Source organism: Podarcis erhardii, assembly GCF_964252035.2.
Source record: "Podarcis erhardii genome assembly, chromosome: 5".
In the NCBI taxonomy this organism is placed as follows: Eukaryota; Metazoa; Chordata; class Lepidosauria; order Squamata; family Lacertidae; genus Podarcis; species Podarcis erhardii.
The window spans coordinates 16,528,414-16,553,436 of NC_138509.1; the positions used below are offsets into that span (position 1 = coordinate 16,528,414).

The 25,023-nt window shown below is 42.3% G+C and overlaps 3 long non-coding RNA genes across 3 annotated transcripts in view; 2 read left to right on the plus strand and 1 right to left on the minus strand.

Annotated features, from left to right (window-relative positions):
- LOC309343194 overlaps nt 1-25,023 on the plus strand; it is a 244,646-nt gene that overhangs the window by 210,990 nt on the left and 8,633 nt on the right. The window lies entirely within an intron of this gene.
- On the minus strand, nt 1,414-24,944 carry LOC309343177. Its single transcript, XR_014157153.1, has 4 exons — nt 24,771-24,944; nt 24,426-24,538; nt 6,125-6,193; nt 1,414-1,822 (listed from the first exon to the last, which is right to left on the minus strand). It is a non-coding gene; the product is annotated as an uncharacterized lncRNA (long non-coding RNA).
- Nucleotides 14,403-18,200, plus strand: LOC309343195. The gene is made up of 3 exons (XR_014157172.1): nt 14,403-15,028; nt 16,248-16,637; nt 18,125-18,200. It is a non-coding gene; the product is annotated as an uncharacterized lncRNA (long non-coding RNA).

Sequence of the window (25,023 nt, forward strand, 5' to 3'; positions counted from 1 at the left end):
AATGTCTTATTGAGTGTAAATGGTGGATTTGTTGATGCTATAACTCAAGCCAAACCTTCCCCACAAAGAAGTCATGTTAGCAACTGTAATTTAACAGGGAACATGGAGTGCCATAACTAGACAGTTCTGGTTCAAATAATATGCCCCCACTCCACCCCTGGGAACCCCTAAGGGTGAATTAAGAATGGCTGTTGATGTGAAAGGTTGCTGCTGCTGAAATGACAAGTTCTCACTGTTCAGGAAGGCTACTGTTGCTGCTTGAAGATGTGGTGCAAGTGTCGCTGCTCTCCAATGCTGCACACCAAATCTCTCTCCCCCCCTCCCCATTTCCCCATCTCCCACCAGCAGTATGCAGGGGTTCAGTGTGCAAAACCACAGCAGCATGTGTGTGCCTGACCTGAGTCCCTTTCTTCGACTCTGAGCAAGCTGGTATCTGATTATTCATCCAACATTTCAAACATGTGCCTAATTTCCCCCTGAAACAAACCTTGGGCTCAGGTTTCGATAGGAAACTAAGCCACACTATGGCTTAGCTCCTAGCAGCACGATAGCAGCAAGAGCAAAGGAGCAGAGGCGGTTTGAGGGTAATTCAACCGGTGCAGCTGCAATACTGCTGTAGAAAGTCTACCACTGCAGAAAAGGAGCAAAGCACCTGCAGTTTTGAGCTCTGCATCGGCACGCTGCAAATTCACCTTCAGACCATAGTTAACTATGGTTTAAGGTGGCATGTGAATCAGACCATTTAATGGGCCTGGTTTTTCAGCATGGGCAGGACTTACTTCTGAGTAAACACACAGAATATTTCTTTTTTTTATTTAGTGGCATTGTGTCTTATTCGTTTGCTTGTTTGTGTGTGTGTGTGTGTGTGTGTGTGTGTGTGTGTGTGTGTGTCACTCCATAGTATCTAGCTCAGGAAGTTTTGTATAGTTCGCTTCCAGATTGGTTAAGCCAAAAACGTTTTGCTGCTTGCTCACTTCTCTCCTCTTAACACACGCACTCTCCAGTCTTCGTAATTTTGAATATCCAGCATTTCCACATATCCACTCCCAATGCTTCCTGATGTGATGTTCCAGGAGGCTGCTGCTTGAAATTAATTGCAACTAATTAAACAGGATACAGTTAGAAGGACAATTGAACAATGGTGCCCTGGAGATTGCTTCATTCCCAGAGGCATTAGCAGCTGGGACTTGCACTGGTTCAAACACACAGGAAGGTGCTATATATCATAATGTCATTTTACATTGTTATTTTTCTGAAAGCAGCAATTTCAAAGTCTCCAGTGAACCTTGAGCAACTTCATGCTAAAAAGAAAAATGTTACTGTTCAAGATCTGTGTGTGTGTGTGTGTGTGTGTGTGTGTGTGTGTATATATATATATATATATATTAAAGATCCGAAGGAATTGCCTGGCAAGGCTAGTAGCATTAAATTTCTCTCATTATTTGCATGTAATATGTAATGTTGTAGTAAAAGGCTAACAAAGCATTTAGGCTGCAACGGGGCTCATTGATTTTTTTTTTTGGTGTCTTTGTTCAAATGTGGTCTAGCACTCTCAAGAAAACCATACCGTGCAGCAAATTGCCTGTGGCACCTATTTACAGTAAATCAGTAGTGTCATCTTGGTTTCTGTTTGGGGGGTGGGGGGCTTTCAGTTGGCTAAAGCAAATGAATACAATGCAGAGGAAGGGCTTTTTCATTCTTTGTTGGTTTTTTTTTTTTTTTTTTTTTTTTTTTTTTTGAGTAACACACTGGAGATGTGGCATAAGGCTCAATTTCATGCTGGGATGAAGGCCAGGCATTTCAGGAATCATGAAAACAAGCCCTGTAACCAATGCAAGCATGGAGCTAAAGAGCTTCTTTGATATGCTGCCTTGCTACTATAAGGGGAAGCATTGAGAGTACTAAAATTAGCTTTTGACCTACGTCCCAGAGCGACAAATCTCCATGGCCACACAACCCTTACTTAGCAAACTTTGCTCTAAAATTCCATACAATAGCCTATCTTGTGACTAGAATAGTTTGGAAGGATGGCCTGAAAATGCTCCTTGACAGGCTACTTTTAGATGGCAGGAAGGCTTTGAAAGAGGAACTGACTCTAGGATTCGTGGCTGAACTTGATACTGTGATAGCAGAGTTTTCCCATGGAAAATGGCTTCTCTAGTAATATCAGGATCAGGGCCCCCAAGGTCAGGAGAAAGCAAGCTGTCAGCCATGTGGGAGGCTGGATTCATATGGTGTCATTGAAAACAGTCAATGGTTCGGTTGTCAGAATGGCAATTAGGGCACACCCCCCAACATTTCTCCAGTGAAAATAGGGGTGTCCTATTCCACTGTTTCCCAACGTTGGGTCTTCAGCTGTTTTTGGACTACAACTCCCATCATCCCTAGCTAGCAGGACCAGTGGTCAGGGATGATGGGAATTGTGGTCCAAAAACAGCTGGAGACCCAGGGTTGGGAAACACTGTCCTATTCCATCATAAAAATAGTAATAATAATTTTATTATTTATTACCCCTCCCCCAGCTGTGTTGCCCCAGCTGCTCTGGGTGTTGTTGTTGTTTAGTCGTTTAGTCGTGTCCAACTCTTGGTGAACCCATGGAACAGAGCACGCCAGGCACTTCTGTCTTCCACTGCCTCCTGCAGTTTGGTCAAACTCATGCTGGTAGCTTCGAGAACGCTGTCCAACCATCTCGTCCTCTGTCATCCCTTTCTCCTTGTGCCCTCCATCTTTCCCAACATCAGGGTCTTTTCCAGGGTGTCTTCTCGTCTCATGAGGTGGCCAAAGTATTGAAGCCTCAGCTTCAGGATCTGTCCTTCCAGTGAGCACTCAGGGCTGATTTCCTTCAGAATGGATAGGTTTGTTCTTTTTGCAGTCCATGGGACTCTCAAGAGTCTCCTCCAGCACCATAATTCAAAAGCATCCATTCTTCAGCGATCAGCCTTCTTTATGGTTCAGCTCTCACTTCCATACATCACTACTGGGAAAACCATAGCTTTTACTATACGGACCTTTGTTGGCAAGGTGATGCTGTCTAGGTTTGTCATTGCTTATCTCCCAAGAAGGAGGCAGCTGCTCTGGGTAGCTTACAACATATATATAAATATAATAAAACATTGAACAACTTCCCTATACAGGGCTGCCTTCAGATGTCTTCTAAAGGTTGTATTTACCTCCTTGGCTTGGAGGTCTTATAATGCCATACCCTCCAACATTTCTCCGATGAAAACAGGGACGTCCTAAGGAAAAGCGGGACATTCTGGGATCAATTCAGAAACTGGTATGGCTTCAGTAAATCCAGGGCTGTCCCTGGAAAACAGGGACACTTGGAGGGTCTGTTAAGGTGAAGATTGGCCAGAGGCAAGAACCGTAGTCCAGGCAAGCAGCCATTCAGGTTTCAAAGTGTCAGCTACTGTGGGGGCAGGTAAGAGCTCAGCCCAGCAAATAAATCAGCCTGGTTCCTTAGCCTGAGGAGGTGGCCGCAGTGCTCAGTTTGTTGATGGGTCTTGCAATGCTGCCTAAAAGGCACCAATCAGCCTTGCAAGTTCTTCTGCCAATATGGAGGTATAGGAGGACTGTCGCTGGAGCCTGGCCTTCAGAAGCCCCACTTTGGCACATCAAGAGGTCATTGTGTCAGTTCCAGAGCATGAACAAGTAAGGAGCTTGTGCTGGTGAAGATCAGCGTGTGCTCCGCAGCACTCTGTAGAAGGAGGAATCGGCATGATTTCAGAAAATGGCATTCTCTCACCAGCAGAAGTTAGGCCGTTGAAGATGTATTGAGGACATCTTCTGCATTTTAGCAGCTGAGACAAACCCCAAAATGGTGGTCCCCCCTCCCCACCAGGGAACAAGGGGTAAGGAACAAGGGGAGAAGAAAGGTTGACATCAGGATCTGCTGCCTCTGGGGACCCTGCTGCCTGAGGCAGTTGCCTCACCATGCCTCATGTATGGTCCAGCCCTGATTGAGGAGCATATGAAGCTGTCCTATGCAGAGTCAGTTCATGGGCCCATTTAGTTCTGTTCTGTACATTGTGTCCAGGGTCTTTCTTAGCCCTGCCTAGAGATGCTGGATCTCAAATCTGGGACTTGAGCTTATGGCCTATGCTGCCAGCTTCTACTTCTTCTATTTCTCTGTCTCTCTCTCTCTCTCTGAAAAGGTCCTTCCCCCTGCTACCTTTTGCATGATGGCTTCATGCACATGAAACAGAGCCGTCGTTGAAATGACATCACCATGTTAAGTCCTCCCCTCTCTCATGTCAGGCATAAGGTTGTTCAACATCAGCACCTTGTATGTTTCCCTGCCCATAAATGGCTGCTTTGGGGCAAGGATGGATTGGAGAAATGGACGGTGTGATGGAACCGCAGAGCTCATTAAGTGACACTCTGTGTCAGGGTGTGAGGAAGAGAATTTGGCATGGCGTTGCCATATCTGGCAATAGCTTCATGTCTTGTCTAATCTGTACTTCACATGCTTTACAGAGATTCCGGTGTGGCTAAGGATTTTTTCATACATTGCACCGAGAAACACATCTGCATTCCTTATTGATTTTTGTGTCACATGTGATGCTGTGAGAACCTGGAAGAAAAATCAAATGTGCATCCCAGCCAACGGTGGTCTTTGCATTTGCTTTAGGAACTTATTTAAAACAAAGCCAATTTAAGCCTTGTGTGTGGAAATGACCTAAGTCAGAGGGAATAGTATGCAGCCTGTCATTCCCCATTGCAGCAATTACAGGATTAAAGCAATCAGGAATAATTGATAAAGCTTAGGAAATGACCTTGGTTAGCCTATTGATGCACTCACAAAGAATGCCAAATCACAAAGAATGTCAAAGCGCATCATGATTAAGGTTGCCAGTTAGCAACACAGAGAATCTGAGTGTCTCTTCAGCAACTTTGAGGCTGCCAAAGGCAAAACACAAATAATGGCATTTATTATTATTATTTTATTTATTGCCTCTGTTATCCCACTCTTTAGCATGCAATCGGCATGGGTTTAGCACAGATTGCAGGGATCAGGTACACTTATTCTCTGCACCTGACATTCACAAATCCCACCCTATAGAATCACAACCTTAGTCAGGTCTGGGAGGAAGACGGTTCAATACTTGGGAAGCAGACAGACACTAAGAATGTTCTCCTCGTGTGAGTTCATAGAACAGAATATGCTCTTACGCTGCATTCATTGATTTTCTTTTTCAGTCCCTTGTAATAAGCCTGCTGCTTTTTGGACTTTATTATGTCAGCCAGGTGAGTACTTTTTCAGGGGATGTGAAAGGTCTCCTTCCACAGTTTCTAACACATTTTGGCCAACTTCGAAAACCAGCAGTTTAATTAGGAAAATTGCTTGTGGCTGCATGTTGAGAACTGGTATCTTTGAATGCTCCCCCAACAAAACTATACCCTCCATGCAAGGAAACTGGAGGCTTTTCTCTTGGGCATGGTAGGCCAAATGATTCCAAAGAAAGATAGAACATTTTTTATGTATGCAACAACAGCAGCAAGAATTCTTTTGGCAAAGTATTGGAAGACTAAAGAACTACCTACTCTGGAAGAATGGCAGACCAAGGTGACTGAATTTATGGGACTGGCAGAGATGACCGGCAGAATTCGTGACCAGAGGAGAGAGACAGTGGAAGAGGACTGGAAAAAATTTAAAATTTATCTTAAAAATTGTTGTAAAATTTCGGAATGTTAAGATGTCAAGGGATTTGATATAAAGAATTACAGCTGTAAAAATTTAAGCTTAAGAAAATTTTAAAGAGAATTAAATATAAAAATGGATGAAGGATTGCTAAAAATTTTAAAACAAGGATGCAGTGAAGGGGAGGTATGGGGAAGTCGTGTTATGTTTGTTTGTTTTTTGTTTATGTCGTAAAATTAATAAAAATTATTTTTTAAAAAAAAAACTATACCCTCCAACACTTCTGCCATGAAACTAGGGACATCCTACTCCATCATATAATCATAACCAGAATAATTTTATTATTTATACCCCACCTGTCTGACTGGGTTGCCCCAGCCACTCTCAGCGGCTTCCAACATACACAAAAACATAGTAAACATTAAACATCTAAAAACTTCCCTATGCCTTTGGATGTCTTCTAAAGGTTGTATAGTTACTTACCTCCTTGACTTGAGGGGGGTCACATAACTCCATACCCTCCAACATTTCTCTGATGAAAATAGGGACATCCTAAGGAAAAGCGGGACATTCTGGGATCAAATCAGAAACCGGGAAGTTTTCTGTAAATCTGGGGCTGTCCCTGGAAAATAGGGACACTTGGAGGGTCTGCAAAACAAATAACAGTCCCAGGGCATAGAACGGTAGCACACCAAGGAGAACAATTTGCTCTGGCTATTTTTTCATGTGCAGGGCATCTTGATTTGTGGAGGAATCACTAAACGTGCGATTCTGATTCTCTCCCCTCCCCCACAGCCTGAAGTAGTACCATTCATAGATAATTGTAACATGGTTATGCTGATTCCATAAAGCATGTTCTAATTTAAACAAACCGAGCCCTGTAACACATTTCTCCCTCTCTCTCACTTTCCTTCCCTCCTTCACCGCATCCAATAAATTCACGCCCGTGTTCTGCCAATTCTCCGCTCATTTGTTTCCTAACCCTGGGTTCTGTTTCTCCCCCTCCATCATCAAACAACTTTCAGGGAGAATGACAGGAGCACACAATATTACGTCTTAATATTCACATAATAATCTAAATAAAATGTGCTGAGTCTCCAGGTACTGTACTTTGCCCACGTTAATGGCATACTTCATTTTATGTACATGAAACAAATTTACAGTAAATGAAAAAGCTTTTATGTGGCACCAATTAAGAGAGAGTGCACTCGTTGGAGCCTTAGCATTTACTTCAAGTGAAAGATACCTTCCGCATAAAAATATAGCCAGAAGCCCTTTTTCGACAACTAACGGCTTGAGATGACACTTTCGGTGGAACAGAAGTGTATGGCAGAGCCCTTTCTACCAGGAGCAGGAGCTCCTGGGGTCAAGCCCAGTGCGCCTTGTAGGATTAAATCAAAATGCACCAGAAAAGGCTTGATGGGGAAAGACCCCATGGTTTTTGTGTGTGCAGAGTACTGGCACCTCCTCTTTTTTGCTGACCATGACAGCCATCTTGTGCTGGCACCCATGGCACCTTTATCAAGACACCTCCTCTTTTTACCAAAAAAGAGAAAGAACCCCGCTAGAAAGTCCTTTCTTTCCTTATACCCCCCAAAAGTTTTGAAAACTAACAACGCTTTGAAAATTAGAGTTGCCACTCAGACAAAATGTTATTGCTCTAACCAATTTCCTACTGAATTAGAGGAAGAAATTGGATTTGGGGGGGGGTGGGTGGGCAGAATCCAGCATAGCCATTCTTGTTAAGAATGCATGTCAATGAGGTGTAATATTGAATTTATCTATTTAGTTATTTTTATTAGATTTATATTCCGCCCTTCATCACCAGATCTCAGGGTGGTTGTTTACAAATATTAGAAATCTGGAGAGAAATCCAGGATTTTACTGTAACTGCAATTGGGCGCCAGTGAATCCACCTCCATCCTGCCCATAGGGGCAGAGGGGGCCACAATCTTAGAATCATAGAATCATAGAATCATAGAGTTGGAAGAGACCACAAGGGCCATCGAGTCCAACCCCCTGCCAAGCAGGAAACACCATCAGAGCACTCCTGACATATGGTTGTCAAGCCTCTTCCTAGCTCAGGCATCGTTTTGCATTAAATGGTTTGGGCCAGCATTACAGATACAGATACAGATACACAGATACACAGATACACAGATACACAGATACACAGATACAGATGCACAGATACAGATACACAGATACAGAAACAGATACAGATACAATACAGATACAGATACAATGCCTCTTCTCAGGGAGCTCTGAGAACTGTAGCTCTGTGAAGAGGAAAGGGTATCCTAACACCTCTAAGCATTTTTAACAACTTCACTTCCCATGATTACTTGGGGGGTGCCATAGTTGTTTAAAGTGGCATGGTACTGCCTTTAAAGTATAGTGCAGTTGCCCATTATCAGAGCTCAAGGAAACATTCTAGACAGAAAGGTATACTCTGAAAGGTTGCAAGGCAGGGCCAGTGAGGGGTGTGGCTTTGGGAAATACCCAAGGGCCAGATAGAGATGTATGGAGGGCCACATTTCACCCCTGAGCCTGCAGTTCCTCACCCCTTGTACCTTTTATTATTTAAGAGCATTTGTATGAGGTATGTGGCCTGCTGGGAGCAGATAGGGAGGTATGACTACCCCAGAATAAATTTTTGGTTGTGGCAAACAGCTCACTGGACATATAAAACCAGTGTGTTGGAGCAAGGAAAGGAGGAAAGTTAACGATGGGAATTATTAGGAAAGGAACTGAGGATACAGCAAGCATCGTCGTGCTGCATTTAAGTCTATGGTGCAGCCACATTTGGTACATGACATATAGTTCAGGTCATCTCATCTTGGAAAGGATATAAAAGAGCCAGGAAAGTTGCAGAAAAGGGCAGGCGACATGATTAAGGGGTTGGAGAAGCTTCCCCAATGAGAAGAAGCTGAAACACCTTTAAACTGAATTAAACTGCTTTATAGTTCAAGGAAGGAAGGCATGATAGAGGATATGAATGGTGTCGAAAGAGGATAATTTTGTCCTTTTCCTCTCTCATCATAATAGGCAAGAGTTCATCTAATGTAGCTGATTGGCCAGTGGCTCAGGACAGACAACAGGAAGTTCTGCACAACACAGCACTGAATTACCGTATTTTTCGCTCTATAAGACGCACCAGACCACACGACGCACCTAGTTTTTGGAGGAGGAAAACAAGAAAAAATATATTCTGAATCTCAGAAGCCAGAACAGCAAGAGGGATCACTGCGCAGTGAAAGCAGCAATCCCTCTTGCTGTTCTGGCTTCTGTGATAGCTGCGCAGCCTGCATTCGCTCCATATGACGCACAAACATTTTCCCTTACTTTTTAGGAGGGAAAAAGTGAGTCTTATAGAGCAAAAAATACGGTAACGTATGGAATTTTGAGTGATTTTTGCAGCTGTTGTTAAAGTTGCAAAGTAATGAAACACGGGATGCAGCAATGGAAAAATTTCTGGAACAACAATGGGATATGAGCTCCGCCCAAGGCATGACAGATAACAGCACCAACTGGGGTAAAGAAAGACATATCTCACAAGGACAGGAAGAAATATCATGGACAGAATAATTGCCCCACACAGGAAGAACAAGGATATGATTTGAGTTCCTCACTTGTAGTTTTATAAACCATTTAATGCATCAACGAGAACAGAAGTTATTAATATTGCAGATGTTGTATAAGGAATTATTATTGTGACCAGAATGTAATGGAAATTAATAAGATTTTTGGAATGCAGAAATAAAGAAAAGCATCAAAGCATCAAATCTAGCATGCCACTTTATCTAAATTATATAATCTGATATTTGAACGATTGGTATTAATAATTGTGTTATAAACTGGTATTGTTATAATGAGGCTATTATGGGACTGTAATTGAAAACTAATAAGAAATTATTGTGAATTAACATATGGAATTCATGACCATGTGGTTTGGGGATGGTTACTAGCTTAGGACAATAAAACAAACTGAAAGAGGTTGTGTCTTTCAATGACCATTTACTATAACAGTTAATTGGATCCTCTATGTCCAGGAGCAGATATATTTGAATATCCAATGCTGGTGGACAATCGATGGGTTGTGGCCAACGTAGCATCGGGTAACACATTCTGTCAGTGCGAGGATTTCTGCTTGTGCAAAAGAACTTTTCCCCCTCCTGCTCTCACGCCCCTCCCCCCCCCAATTATCTATTCTGAGATTTCCATTAACCTCCAGAGTAGATTTCGGGAAGGTGCATATGAGAAGTGGAGAGTTGTGGGGGAGCTCTATTGCAAAAGCAGAAATCCTTGTGTTGGCAGAACACATAAAGTCCAATGGGTTGGCCAGCATCTTCATCTTTTGCTTATAGCATGAAGAGGCATATGGCTGGCAGAGTGCAGGATTGGATAGGCTTTGGTCTGATCCAAGCCAATTCTTCTGCTCTTATGATCCACTGAAAGTTCATTGTTCAGCCTTCAAACAGTTCCCTACTATGTTAGGAAGAGGGTTAGAATAGAATGGAATGGAATGGAATGGAATGGAATGGAATGGAATAGAATAGAATAGAATAGAATAGAATAGAATAGAATAGAATAGAATAGAATAGAATAGAATAGAATAGAATAGAATAGAATAGAATAGAGAGTGGAATGGAATGGAATGGAATGGAATGGAATGGAATCCTTCTCCCAGCTTTCTATGTGCAGGGGAGCATTGAATCAATTGTGCCACCATCTTCAGTGGTACAACACCGTCACATGAACATCACCTTCATGAGAAATAGGCCTCAGCTCTACAGAATTCAGAAATGGCATCTGATGGTCTTTCCAGATGACAACAGCAGCATCCCATTTTTCTCTCTCCACAGCCTTAGGGTTAATTCACACTGTTGTATCAAATCACTCTACTCAGTCATGTGAGTGCACGATCATATGGAGAATGCTTAGCATGAACAGAGCCACAGACATGAAAAGCTGGCAATGACCTTCATGAACACAGCTGCCAGGGGAGCGGCAGCCATGAGCCCAAAACAGCCTGCCCACACTTTCATGTGTGAGATCATGAAAGATCACACTTTTGATCACATGCCAGCAAATTCTGGCTGTGCAGTTATAGTTGACTGGGAGGTCCTCCTGCAGAACAAGCCCACTTCCTCAAAAGATCTGAGTTTTTGCTATAAGGAAAGTCATGGGTAAATGCACTGGGATATCACTTGGTTTGGTGCAACATCGTCTGCACTTCCTGAAAGCAGATCAGAACAACTGCTCATTGAGTAGCCAATGTCATCTAATCTCCCTGCACACAAATCAGGACAAATGGCCAATAAACAGATTGTCTGGTCTGCAAGCACCCTAAATCTGCAAACAGGAGGAAATACATTGTGCCAAATACCTCCTTTAACTAACCTCCAGCTCATCAGCATGATAAGCAAAAGACAGTGGGAGCACAGTCAAGCAGAAAGTTCTCCTGCAAAAGACAGCAATGTATAGTGGTTAGAGCCTGCGCCCCTCCAGTTATGGTTGGCATCCATCTCCAATAGTGGCAAAGCATGTGCTGGTACTCCCAGAGTCCAAGTGGAACGTATTTTCTTCCCAGTGTCTAGGACTACTTGTCCCAGAATCTACAGCTAGAAACTCAAACTCTTTGCATCATTTCTGCCAGAACCAGCACATGATTGGAGGGGCTGATTGGGCAAGGCGGCCTAGCCATCCCTCTACTGCAAGTTGCACACACACAAATATATTTGCCTCCACTCCTGAAAATGCCCCCCTGCAAGATGCAGAGCCTGGTTCTCACATGAGCCATGTAGTCATCTACCTTTGCACATCATGGCAGGGAGGAATTTAACCAAATGCTCTTGTTCTTAGAAGCATTCTGTCTGTTCTCTCCAACCCCTCCTGTTTCATGTGTGTATCACCTATTCCCCCAGCAAAACAGAAATATAGATTATGATAGGTGCGATATTAATGATGGCTACTGTTTCTATAAAGGAAAGGTATTTTTTTAAATAAATAAAAAAAATCACTAAGTCTCAGGAGAGAAGAATAAGCCATTAATGAATTAGTACATTAGCAAGGGTAATGTTTGCACTAAGTTGATAAATGCTGTCTCCATAAATCACTTCAATCTATCTTTCCTTGTCTCGGCTCAGACCACTTGCAATCTGCAAAGGTTGTAGACTTTTTCTCTCTCTTTTTTGCACACACTTAGTCAATGACTGGCAACACAACTGTGGCCGCTGCAGTCATTCACGTTGTCATTCAGAAGCCCTTGTTAATGTGCTTGCCAATGAAATTCTGTGCTTGTTTAGAGGATGTAGTGTTCCAGATAATAGACCCTCCCTGCCCCCAATAAGGTCAGCTTTCTGATAAATAAGTTTTTCATTGTGCAGCAACAAGGCAATACCCGATCCAACATACGTTATGGCTGCCAACTAATTAAAGAAGTTCTCTGTGCAAGTCCTATAGCACCCTAATGCTTTATTGCTGCAGAAATTTACACTTTTCTGACCCATGGTCTCAAAGTGGCTTGCATGTGAGTGAATCTATCTACCGTATATGCATACAGACAGACACAGAAGGCGGTTGTATGGGCAGCACACTATGTAACATACAAATGTGGTTTATCCAGCTTTTCTTTATATTTAGTACAATGGATGATGCTGTGATCAGGCTAAACATCCTTCTCTTTAGACAACTGGCCAGGTATCTCTGCAAATACATACAGACCCAGCATGATAAAGTGATTAGAGCTGGGAAGACTCAGGTTCAAATCCCCATTCAGTTGTGAAGTTCAAAAGCGACCTTAAACCACACACCTCCTTTCAGCCTAACCTACCATACAGGTTGTTGCGATGAAAAAAATGGAGAAGATCATGTACACTGCCCTGGACTGGAGAAACTGGAGAAAAGGTTCATTTTGCAGGGGAGGGCCTCCTGCAGATGCCATCATAAGAGGAGCTGCATTCTGCACAATGTAGGAATCAGGTCTTTAGTGTTGTGGCACTTTTGCAGTTCCCTCCCCTTGAATATTAGACCACTGCCAAGTCTGTTGTCGTCTTCTTCTTCTTTTCCTTTATTAATAGTCTTACAATACATTATATAAATATATGATACATCTCATAAAGTAAATTGAAGTTTCAATCATATACACAAGAAAGAAAAGAAAAACATATACTTTATCTTTTCTTACCTATATATAAACCTTGAACTTCTGCTGTATTTATGTTGCCTTTTATGCAATTATTAACAAAAATCCTTATCAAAAATTATTAACAAAAAATATCCTAAGGACTTTGGACTGTCAATTCACATTGTATAATTTTATTTTGATAGTGAATGTACCTACCATTATTACTCTATTCTTTATATAATCTCTAATACATTCTTACAACAATTTGTACCATTGATCTTATTTCTCATATGTTTCTTTATCCAAGTTCAATCAAGTGTTGCCATAGATGATAAACCACTGGCATATTTTTGCACATATCTCTTATATTTGTCCCATTTTTTTTTCAAATTCTTGTCTTGAATTACCCCTTAAACTGTTGGTCAACTGCGCCGTTTCCACATATTCTTGTAGCTTATTCTGCCACTCCATTAAAGTTGGAACATTTTCCCCTTTCCAATTTTTTGCTTCTAGTGTTCGGACCACCGCCGTGGCATATAAAAATATTTCCCTTAAGTTTTTCAGGATATCTTTACCAACAATACTTAGCAGAAACGCTTCTGTTTTTTTTTTTTGTTTTTTTTTTTAATGTTATTCCAAAATTATTCTGTCCAAGTCTGTTGTCTTCTGGACTCCTGCTGAAAGCCTTCGTCTTTCAACAAGCCTTGAGATCTTACCCAGTCTGCAATTGTCCTGGAATTGTTTTTAAGCCTATTATTATTATTATTATTATTATTATTATTATTAATTGCCACTCCATTAAAGTCGGAACATTTATCACTTGTTGCTTGCTGCCCTGGGCTCCTTTGGGAGGAAGGGTGGGGTACGAATTTAATAAATAAACATAATTCTAAGAAATCAATGCTTTTAATGATTTATATCTATATCTGTATCTGTATCTGTATCTGTATCTGTATCTGTATCTGTATCTGTATATATATGGGACGGTATCCCAATCATGCAGCACTTACATTAGTGCTTTGTGCATATAAGTAAACACTCAAAGCAACTACTACATTTAACAGCAATCAAGTTCACAATCCTCTCGCACAAGGATAGCCAATTGGCAGGCCACATGCTGGATCCAGCCCACAAAGCAATTTTATCTGTCCCCCAACAGCATGGCCAATTAAAAAGTTAGCCCATAACTTCGCACACCAGAAAGAATAAATCCTATGTGGAGTTCAAGCCTCCTAATGAAAGGGAATATATGCCAGGCTAAACTTGTCCAACTGGTTTGACCCACTCCAGCAATCTATTTTCACACTGGCAAGGGTGGGTCTAATTAATTACAATATCTCATCATAATCTCATTATAGCTCATCATGTCTCATTGTAATATAGAATACTTCACATTTCAGAATTTAATTTTTTTTTAAATTAAACACCTTTTAATGCAGCATCTCTCTTGGGGTTTGGTATGCATTATGTGCCTTAACACATATATGCTGTAAGTGGCAAACTCTAGAGTATTATATTATTTATTACATGTATATCTCACTTTTTTCTTCAAGGAGCTCAAGGTGGCATACCTAGTCTGGCACTCTACCCACTACTGCAGGTGTTTCAGACTATATCTCCCATTGGCTTTAGCTGGTATTTAGCCAGGGAAATTGGGGGGTGGGGTCCAAAGTATCTGCAGGGCATCAGGTCATGTGGGATGCTGTTACAGAGCCTGGCAGTTGGCTTAACAGGTACATTTCTGGACCACAGACCAATGAATGTAGAAATGGAATGGCTTCAAGCTGGTCCTACCTGCCCAGAAAAGCAGAAATCATCATGAAACAGCATATCTATAACCAGGAACTGTATACGCCAGTCTCTTTAGCATAACAGCAGGTGAGGATAGAGTCATTTCACAATGAGTGCCATTGTTGCATCATGCTGACATCACAGGCAAAGCCTTGCTATGAAAGAAAAGATGGAGGGAGACCTGAAGGTGGGAAGACTACAGTGGTGGGATGCTGTTGGCCCATGGCATTCTGGAAGAAACAGCGTCCTCAACCAAACCCACATTGTTTGACAAGACGGGGGCCTTGAAGAAACCACCAGGATCAAATCATCACAACCTGAACCGATCTAGCGATTTGTGTGCACCTCTTTAAAAGGATGCTTTGAAACCCAACAAGTGATACGTATTTGTTAGAACTACAGAGTTTCTTCTGACAACTCAACCAGATCTATAAAGATATTACACGGTAACAGGCCATGCAAACAAGGTCAGCATTTAGGGGATTTGTCTGGTGAATTGAGAGCCTTTTCCTGCATCAGCACACTCATCTTGTCACCCCCCACCTTATCAGCAGTCAAGCCTTTTTTTGCTGAGGCTTCTGCAGTTTGTGGGTTGCAGTTCCAATTTTGCAGCCCTGCTGATAGCCACCTTTAAGGGCAGGCGAAAGGGCACACTGCTTAGCACAATGCATAATGGAAACAAGTCACAATGTAAGCAAATGTTTCCTTTGCTCTTTCTCTTTCTGCCCTGAGAACCAACTGGTAGAAAGGTAGTGTGCAAGGCATATCAAATAATTGAAGGCTGTCATTTTCAGTGGCCTCCCCAGGAAGATAGTTGTGTGTGTTCCAGCCCAGAGAGGATTCACAGATTAATTTTAAGTAATTGCCAGTCCATGGTGAGCTTACTCTCTCTTGCTTGGCTACCCATTGTTGATCAACTGCTTGAAGCAATGCAGCATTTGTCTATTTCTGAGCTTGACCATTCTTTCATGTACTCAGGAAGTAACTGTACTCGTCCCTGGCAGCCTACAACAGTTCTGTCTCTGTTGCCCAACCAGGACTTCCAAAGTTGAATGCAGAGGAGCAACAGACTCTCTGGTGCACATCCACCTTGCTTATTCCCTTGTCCACAGCTTTGGGCAGCGAGCGGTAAGCCCAGGAATATGGCAACCTTCGGGCCTTCATGGAAAACTTATTCCCAAAGGCTGCCAGAGAGTCTGTTGCTCCTCTGCATTCAACTTTGGAAGTCCTGGTTGGGCAACAGAGACAGAACTGTTGTAGACTGCCAGGAAAAGAGCAAAGCTACAGAAGGACCATGCCGCTCTGGTTGCTCATTTTGTACAAGATTGTAGTTCTACAAGAATTTGTTTAGCCTAGCCTCTTAACAATCCTATGGTCATTTTCATCAGGGGAAACTAAGGCAGGGAGGTGGCTCTTTGCCAAGTGGCTGAGAATCTACGTTTCCCTGAAAATATGCTTCAGTGGCATGCTGATCACTGGGCTGTTTTGTGTCAGCTTCTTCAAATGCTCTGGTTTGCAATCATTGTATCTCCAGGCCCATTAGGCAGCCACTCAGATACTGGGGTTGGGAAAGATCTCTCTGCTTTTGGCCTCAGAGAGCCACATTGCTAGTCAAAGTGGACAAAACTGGGCTAGATGGAACTATGGTCTAATTCAGTGTACAAATCCCTGCTTGTTTTTTGCCAGGGGATAGTCATGCCTGCTATTTAGGAGTGCAGTTGAACTCAAGCATCTGTCAAAGCAACATCTGCCTTGCCTGGGAACTGGTTTTACAGAGCCTGCCTTTCTTACGTGATCCTGGCTACCTCTTGCTTGCTGTAGGGCAACTCCTAGTCCCCTCTAGGAACTTGTAAGGCCCAGCAAACTCACAGCCCAGCCAGAAGAGGACACCAGGGGGAGTTTAGATCCCATGCAACTCAAGCTCTCCAGTAGCTTCCAATTTACAGAATCTATGTGGCTCAGCACTCAACACATTGAGTGGGTTGATTCCCCCCCCCTCAGAATAACTAACAGCGCAATCCTGCATGTGTCTATACAGAAGAAATTCCTGTTGACTTCAATAAGGTTTACTCCCAGGTAAGTGCATATAGGGTTTCAATCTAAGGGTGCTTCCAGACTGTTGCTATTTTTAGGGGGAGATTCAATCACATGCCAGCAAATTCAGGCTGTGCAGTTATAGTTGACTGGGAGGTCCTCCTGCAGAACAAGAACACTTCCTCAAAAAGATCTGACTTTTTGCCATAAGGAAAGTCATGGGTAAATGCACTGGGATATCACTTGGTTTGGTGCAACATCTCCCTCACTTCCCGCAAGTAAATCAGAACAAGTGCTCATTAAGTAGCCAATGTCATCTAATCTCCCTGCACACAAATCAGGACAAATGGCCAATAAACAGGTTGCCTGGCCTGGAAGCACCCTAAATTTGCAAATAGGATACCGTGTGCCAAATACTTCCTTTAACTACCCTCCAGCTCATCAGCATGATAAGCAAAAGACAGTGGGAGCACAGTCAAGCAGAAAGTTATTCTGCAGAAGACAGCAATGTATAGTGGTTAGAGCCTGTGCCCCTCCAGTTATGGTTGGTCTCCAACTGCCATCGTCCCCAGTCAGCTTAGCCAATGGTTTTTGAATGATGGGAGTTATAGTCCAGCAACATCACGGGGGTGGGGTGTCCGCAGGCTCCCCAACTAATATAGAATCTTAGAATCATAGAGCTGGAAGAGATTCCGTGGGTCATCAAGTCTAACCCCCTGCAATGCAGGAATCTCAGCTAAAGCATCCATGACAGGTTGGCCACCCAACCTCTGCTTCAAAACCTCCAAAGCATTGGACTAGGAGCAGATTGATCATGCCAGTTTAATCCCCACTCAGCTAAGAAGCTCACTGGTTGACACTGGGCCACTCACAAGCTTTCAGTCTAACCTACTTCACAGGGTTGTTGTGTGAATACAATGAAGAGGTGGCAAGAACCTTGTATGCTGCCCTGATCTCCTTGGAGGAGGGGCAGGATAGAGACGTAACTTCTAATAACTGAGATGTTTTAAAAGCTACATTGAAATGAATAGGAACCGTGCAAGAGCTGTTGTAGCATGGCTTGCACTCCTTTCAATGGGATTTGTGCTGAGCTGTACCCAAAAGTGTGTTTCACTTCCCTTTTTCTGTGAATGCAGACTGTACACAGGGCGGGGGAGAAATCTGCAATAGTGACAGGATTTTTAATGGCGCCTCACCTTAAATGCATTTTAAAATATGTAAATCAATAAAAAAATTATTTGTAATAGCTGCGCTAAGAGTACTGGTTAGCCTTGCTGCGGAATGAATTGCAGGCTCCAGGCTCGATTACCATACATCGTGGGAGCTGTAGTTAGGATTAATCTGTCAAAAGGGATGGTTTAGTGTTGATGAATATGACATGTGACCATTAATGATGTTGATTTTATCTCCTGAGATTAGCAAGATTTACTTCAGATGGATAATAATGTCATTTGCTTGATGCGGTAGATCTGTTTACGAGCTGATTAAATTGTGAGGCCTTGCTTCATTTCATGCTATTTGCTTTACAGCTTCATCACGGCAATCACAAAAGCTGTGGAAATGTCCCACATCCCATGTCACAATAAATCATTGTTTAAGATTGCAGCTATGTATTTAGCAGTTCAGTTTTCCATAGGCCGCACATTCCTTAATGAATATGTAATTGGGAACACATTAAAAAAAGATTTTTGGGTAGCATACGGCTTTAGAAAGGTAGTAGCATTGCGGGGGCTGTGGGGAATCTGCCCTCTATCTTTTAATTGAGATTAAGGAAGCATTTGAGTAATTAGCTGTAACAAATTGCCTTATTATTTAGACAGCAAAATAAACGGTTGTGTTTTTTTTATTAAAAAAAAATCCATGTGTGGCAAGAATTATTATCATAAATCAATGCAAACGTGACAGGCAAACTACGATGAAGGAGGCTTGCAAGCAAAGTATATTTTCTGCCTACTTACTTTTTGCATTTCAGTAAAAAGTATCAGAAACCCACTTTAAAAAGAGTAGAGTGCTTTCGCCCCAGAGGCTGGAGGTTATGGGAATGCCCACAGTGCCACTGGAAACCACTGGGTCAATAACAGTAATATATATAAGAGCATTGTAGCATGAGAACAGCCCCAATTTATGTATTTGCTGGTGAAAAAAGGACTTGCGTGCTACAATTTCATAAAAAGTATAAAAGCGGTTAACAACAATTAAGTATATACACACAGTGAAAACGACACAAACGTTTGAAAACCTATCAGACGGACTCAAACCACAGGTCAGTTCTCGTACTCAGTGTTCAGGAGCTTATGAGCAGGATATCTGAAGATGCTGGAATAAGCCCATAGCTCAATGCTAGAGCAAATGTTTTGCATGCAGAAGATCCCAGATTCAATCATTAATAAAGTTTGGGGGGGGGATTCCTGCCTGAATCCCTGGAGAGCCTCTACCAGTCCAAGTGGACCATAGATGGACCAATGATCTGACTAGTCCCTTGTCCATCTCTTGCTATTTGCCCTGACACCACAGAGCCTAGGACTTGCCGATCAGAAGGTCAGCGGTTCGAATCCCCGCAACAGGGTGAGCTCCTGTTGCTCGGTCCCTGCTCCTGCCAACCTAGCAGTTTGAAAGCACGTCAAAGTGCAAGTAGATAAATAGGTACCGCTCTGGCGGGAAGGTAAATGGCATTTCTGTGCGCTGCTCTGGTTCGCCAGAAGTGGCTTAGTCATGCTGGCCACATGACCTAGAAGCTGTACGCTGGAAGCTGTACGCCGGCTCCCTTGGCCAATAAAGCGAGATGAGCGCCGCAACCCCAGAGTCAGTCACGACTAGACCTAATGGTCAGGGGTCCCTTTACCTTTACCTTTACTGGTGTTCAGAGATATATTCATATAGAGATATTTCATTTTGCTATGATTGCTGTTACCTATGGTTAGGCCTGTTCTCCAAGCTACTTACAAATGCCACTGGATGTTATACTTGAATGTCAGGTTGTTCCCCACCTTCCCCACCCCATTGCAACATTTGCATATTCTTCCCAGTATTGTGATGTCATCACACTGAGCAGTTCTCTGGTGATAGCCAGCGATGAGAAGCAAAGGCAAGGAAACATGGGATAGGATGTCACCACAGTAACTGTGCCTGAACACTGTGAGCAGAGGGGAGAGAACTCAACTGCCATTGTGGCAGTGGAAAACATCATTGTATATCCTTGCATTGTGTCTAATAGTACTTCTTTTTATCTGTGCTGATCCTTCTCCCAATCATTTTCACCAGAGGACCCCATTCTAGTATTAAATGAGAAATTTGGGGTGGGGGGGGATCTCTGCTCATTTTCTCCACAGCATTCATGATTCTATCAGCCTCTCTTATGCCCTCAATTGTTTAAAGTTTTTTTAACAAAGGGGGGGGGGACAGCTCCAAATGCTTTCGATGAATCCAAAAACACGTAAATCACAAGGCGCTAGTAATTAGCCCATGCTAATGACACTGTAGTTAAGACTGTTTGAATATTTTCATTATAATGCCTACCCCCTTTTTCATCGGAAATGAAAAGACTGGAGATAAATATGGGTTGTTGTTCACATGAAGAAAATTTGTATGCAAAGGACCAGAACCACACTCAGTCTCTCTGGTTTTAATCTGCTTTATCACAGTCATTGAAATCACTGCTAAAAACAAGAGCAAGGAAAAAATCACCGTGACATCTTAGGCTTCATTTTAACTAGTTTTTTTAATGCAATTTTCAATACAGCTGAAAGAAATAGCTATAGAGAAGTAGTAACGATTGTCCGCCCCTCTTGCTTGGTGAAAACAGAGCAAGAGACTGTGAGTCGCTTCATGCATTATGTTTTTGGCGCACACCTTAAAACATAAGCATACTTCTTTAAAAAGTGAGTATGACAAAAACATGGGCTTTATACAGATTCCACACCTTAAAGAGCCGTTATTTGCTGCTGCTTCCTTGATGAGTTCAAGATGCCTTTCTGCAAAAACATGTGAAATGGATAGCTATATTTCCTTGTTTGTGGGATCCAAAGAGAGGAAACAAAAGAGCAGAGAATAGCAAGTGAGAGCTTTGTTTCTCTTGTACACCAATAAAATGGTTGACATGGAAGTCAGTTTGGTTAATTCAAGTCAATAGAGAGCTGCACTAGACCTACAGAGACCCAGAGATTCTTCTCAGCCATGAAGCTCAGCTGAGGTGACTTTGGCCCAGTCAGTTTCCCTCAGCCAAACTCACCTCACAGTTCTTTTGAGGACACATTGTGAAACTGTAAGGGGACGGGGGGGGGGGCAGGAAACACCTCATAAACAACCCTGAGCAGCTTGGAGGTTGGGCAGAATAAATATTGTAATAATTAAATGACCAAAGGAAGGAAATGTGATTGTTTTCTGTAATGGAACAGATCTTATGCAATGCAGGTTATAGTATGAAGAGGAATTTCTCTCTCAGCAAATTATGTGCTGCAGGCAAAACAATATATCCTTTTCCCTATGTTATTGAGTGCTAAGTCTTTTCTGCCTTAACCACTTGGCAAGTTCACCATCTGTATAAAATAATCTGTGGCAGGTGACCTCCAATAGGAAAGTCCTTGCAGCTAGAGCTGCTTTTTAAAGAGCAGCTTGTCTCAGACCCTCCAAGTTTCTCTATTTGCCAGGGACATCCCTAATGTATACAAATCGTCCCAGTTTCTGATTTGATCCCAGAATGTCCCACTTTTCCTTAGTAAGTCCCTATTTTCATTGGAGGGTTTGGTTGAATGTCCCTATTTTCATTGGGAAAGTGTTGGAGGGTATATGGTGTTATCTGCCATCTGAAGGCAGTCTTGTATAGGGAAGTTTTTTTAAAAAAAAGTTTAATGTTTTATTGTGTTTTATATATATATTGGAAGCTACCCAGAGTGGCTGGGGCAACCCAGTCAAACGGGTGGGGTATAAATAGTAAAATTATCATTATGGAATGGGACGTCCCTATTTTCATTGGAGAAATGTTGGAGGATATGTTGTCTTCCATGCTTCTACATCATAGTTTTCAGGTTTTAAGTTCAAGATTCCTGTTCCAAGTGCTGTTTATTTGTTTTCATGTTCAGAACAAGGTATGGTGGGACCTGAGGTCAGGTCATGTTCCCCTGCTGCCCCTCTCCGCCCTTCCCTCCCTCTCTTGTCCCATGCCATCCTGCTCTGCAACCTTGCTCTTTAAAAATTAAGATTTCGTTAAAGCTTTTTCATAATACAATAACAGAAACTAAACTCATCTAAATGCCTTCTTTAAGAGGTAAGAGGGATTGAGGTGCATCCTGGGATTTTAGGTTTGCATAACTGAAGCAGATTAAAGTGCCCTGTCGCCCTAGCACAACAAAACCACTTAACAACAACAACAGACTTTTGCGAGTTTGGAAAGTGGCATGGAAATGCACTGAGAATGGATTCCAAGGGGTTTAGGCAGCAGCAGCTGAGCCTGAGTAAGGAAGGAGACAGCAACTTGCAACGTAAGCTAGCAAAATGGTGGTGAGCAGCCCTGCAAGTGACTAAAGGCAGCAGCAAATATGTCGGGGTCACTTGTCTACATCCCTTTTAATCTGCCACCTGAGGCAGGGATCTCTATTTACCTAATGGAAGAGCCGGTCCTGTATATCGTGAAATATTTAATTTTCTGATTTATTTTTAATTTTCTGTTAAGGTTTGGCTTGGCTTGAGAGGAACACCTTGTAATATTAATACATCTTTATATATGAAATATATAAATAAAATTCATATGCGCTTTATTCCAGATTAAGCAAACTCCCTGTTTCTTGATGAGATTGCCATATCTCTCAAGTTACAGTTCTGGGTGTGTTGTATACTGAAAGGGCTGGGTGGGGTTGTACGCGTTTAATTCTTGAGTTGAAAGTGTGAAATTACATACAATAATTCACAAGCTCAAAATTTAAAGCCTTTTTTACCCCCCTAAGAGTATGTGAGTGGGAGGACAACTCCGGAACGATGAGGAAATCTGTTATTGACCTCTTTGAAGCAACACTATTCTGAGAGTTCCCAACATGAAACTTGGTTACTTTGGCAAACTATGCCATGAGACGACATGTTAATTGTGGGCACTCTGACTCTCAGAGGTGGGGAAACTGGCAAGAGAAGAAAGCGAAGTGCTTAAGGTAAGAGTTTGTAACATTTCACAGAACCTCTGGGGGAATACGGAACTCAAGAATCAATGGACCTCTAGTTGAAATACCCTGCCCTAAACAAAGAACCAGAGAATAGTGAAAGCATTGCAGCCATTCATGGAGGTATGGGACTTCTCTGTTTAGCAACAAGGTAAAGGTAAAGGGACATTAGGTTCAGTCGTGGCCAACTCTGGGGTTGCGGCGCTCATCTCACTTTATTGGCTGAGGGAGCTGGCGTACAGCTTCCGGGTCATGTGACCAGCATGACTAAGCTGCTTCTGGCAAACCAGAGCAGCACACGGAAACGCCATTTACCTTCCCTCCAGAGCAGTACCTATTTATCTACTTGCACTTTGACATGCTTTCGAACTGCTAGCTTGGCAGGAGCAGGGACTGAGCAACGGGAGCTCACCCCGTTGCGGGGATTTGAACTGCCGACCTTCTGATCGGCAAGCCCTAGGCTCTGTGGTTTAACCCACAGCACCACCCCCATCCCTCTGTTTAGCAACAAAGCCAGCTGCTATTGTTTTGCTACATGTTCTGCACATTTAAGCAGGCAAACTTCACCACGTTAACCACATCCATTGGTTGTCTGTATTCACCCTCTAATTATTTGCTTTCGTGTATTATCACAGTAACTTTCTATAAAGGAAACTCACCTGGTAATGAGCAGAAATGGCTTCATTTTGACAGATTTGGTAAACCTCTGTCTGGCATGTACCAGTTCAAACTGTAGCATGGCAGAATCAGATAATTGATTGTTCCTCCAGGCAAGCCCTCCCTGCACATAGAACACTAGCACGTCAGGGAGAAGACTAGGCTAAAACTCGTTTCCACAATATCTAGTTTTCATGATAGGTTATGCATTTTTTGACCACTTTCCCCATCTGCAGTCTGAAGTTGTGTAGCCTTGATACAGGTTAATCACCGCAGTGAGACCTAATTTTCAGACAAACTGGTGATTATTTCTCTCTTTTAAAACTGGAATTTTCTGCTAGTTGTCCACTCAATATATAAAAGCATATCAAGACATTGGGTTTGCTTTTGTCTTTTGAAGATTCCAGAGTCTGCAATTGTGATGTGTTACATTTGTTAATACAAGAGTTACCCAGTATCATTGGCTACTGGACAATGAATGCTTTGCTTTATAAACAATTTCTCTCTTTCTCTTTAAGTTTACACATCAGAAATTTGAAACAGAAGAACTGAACTCTGCTGAGAGGCTTGCTTTGTCCTTTATCTTCTGAATCATCGGTCAAGCTCACAAGGGTGTTCCAAAGTCTTTTAAAAAGCTAATTGACTTATAAGTGGTTTTCTTTAAACATAAAACCTGTCGAGCTCTTGATTCTTAGAAACCCGCGAGGATAGATTTGGCCTGGCTTCCTGTGCGCCAGGGGTCTCTGAACCCTAGGAGAATGCTTTGCAAAATGAATTGGGCCATTCACAAAGAGGGTATATTTTAAAACCCAATTGCCTTAAAAAGCTTCATTTTGTATTTTTAGCTCTTCCCTGAGCACAAGCACTCCTTGGGGACACTGCCAGAAGCCTGGACTGCATTCATCCTTTGATTTCCTTAAACCTTTGTGTATTTACGCTTAATAACCAACATTAGTGACATTAAAATTCTACTCACTGCAAGCAGCAAATAATCCATTCTTGCCTCCTTTTTCCTTTGATAACTGACCTTTAATATAGATCCAAGCTTAAACTCTCCAAACAGTCATTTGCACACTCTCGCAGTAACATTCATCACTATTTTCAGATAATTGCCCGGACACATCAGTCAAGAGTTGGATCCTATATGAAAGAAAAGCAGAGATCCAGAGTGAAAGATTAGGGCTTGGGCAATTTTTAAGTGAATTTCAACTAAGGACAAACATCTCCCTGGTATTTTATTGAGGTCAGTATTTAGATGGATATAATTAAAGGTATATAACTACTAGCGCAGCACTGACTATTTGTCATTTTTAATTTTGGGGTCAACACTAGCACTTTCTCCCCAAACTATCTAGAATGTGAGAATGCTCACCTTTATTTTCAATCCTGTTCAGTGTTGTTGTTTTCCCAAGCTACTGCTGCTGCAACTGGTTTTTCCTTTGGCTGACGCTCCTTTTTGCTTCTTGGATTAGTCACGTGTGATAGTTCCACACAATCGGAGATTGCGTTTTAATACTACGTGTGTGATGATGTTACAGACAGCAAGTGAAGACTATTGAGAGTGGTTGCAAGCAAGGGCAATTCTGGTGTTTGGTGAACCATTTTTGCAAGGCATGCCAAAAAGT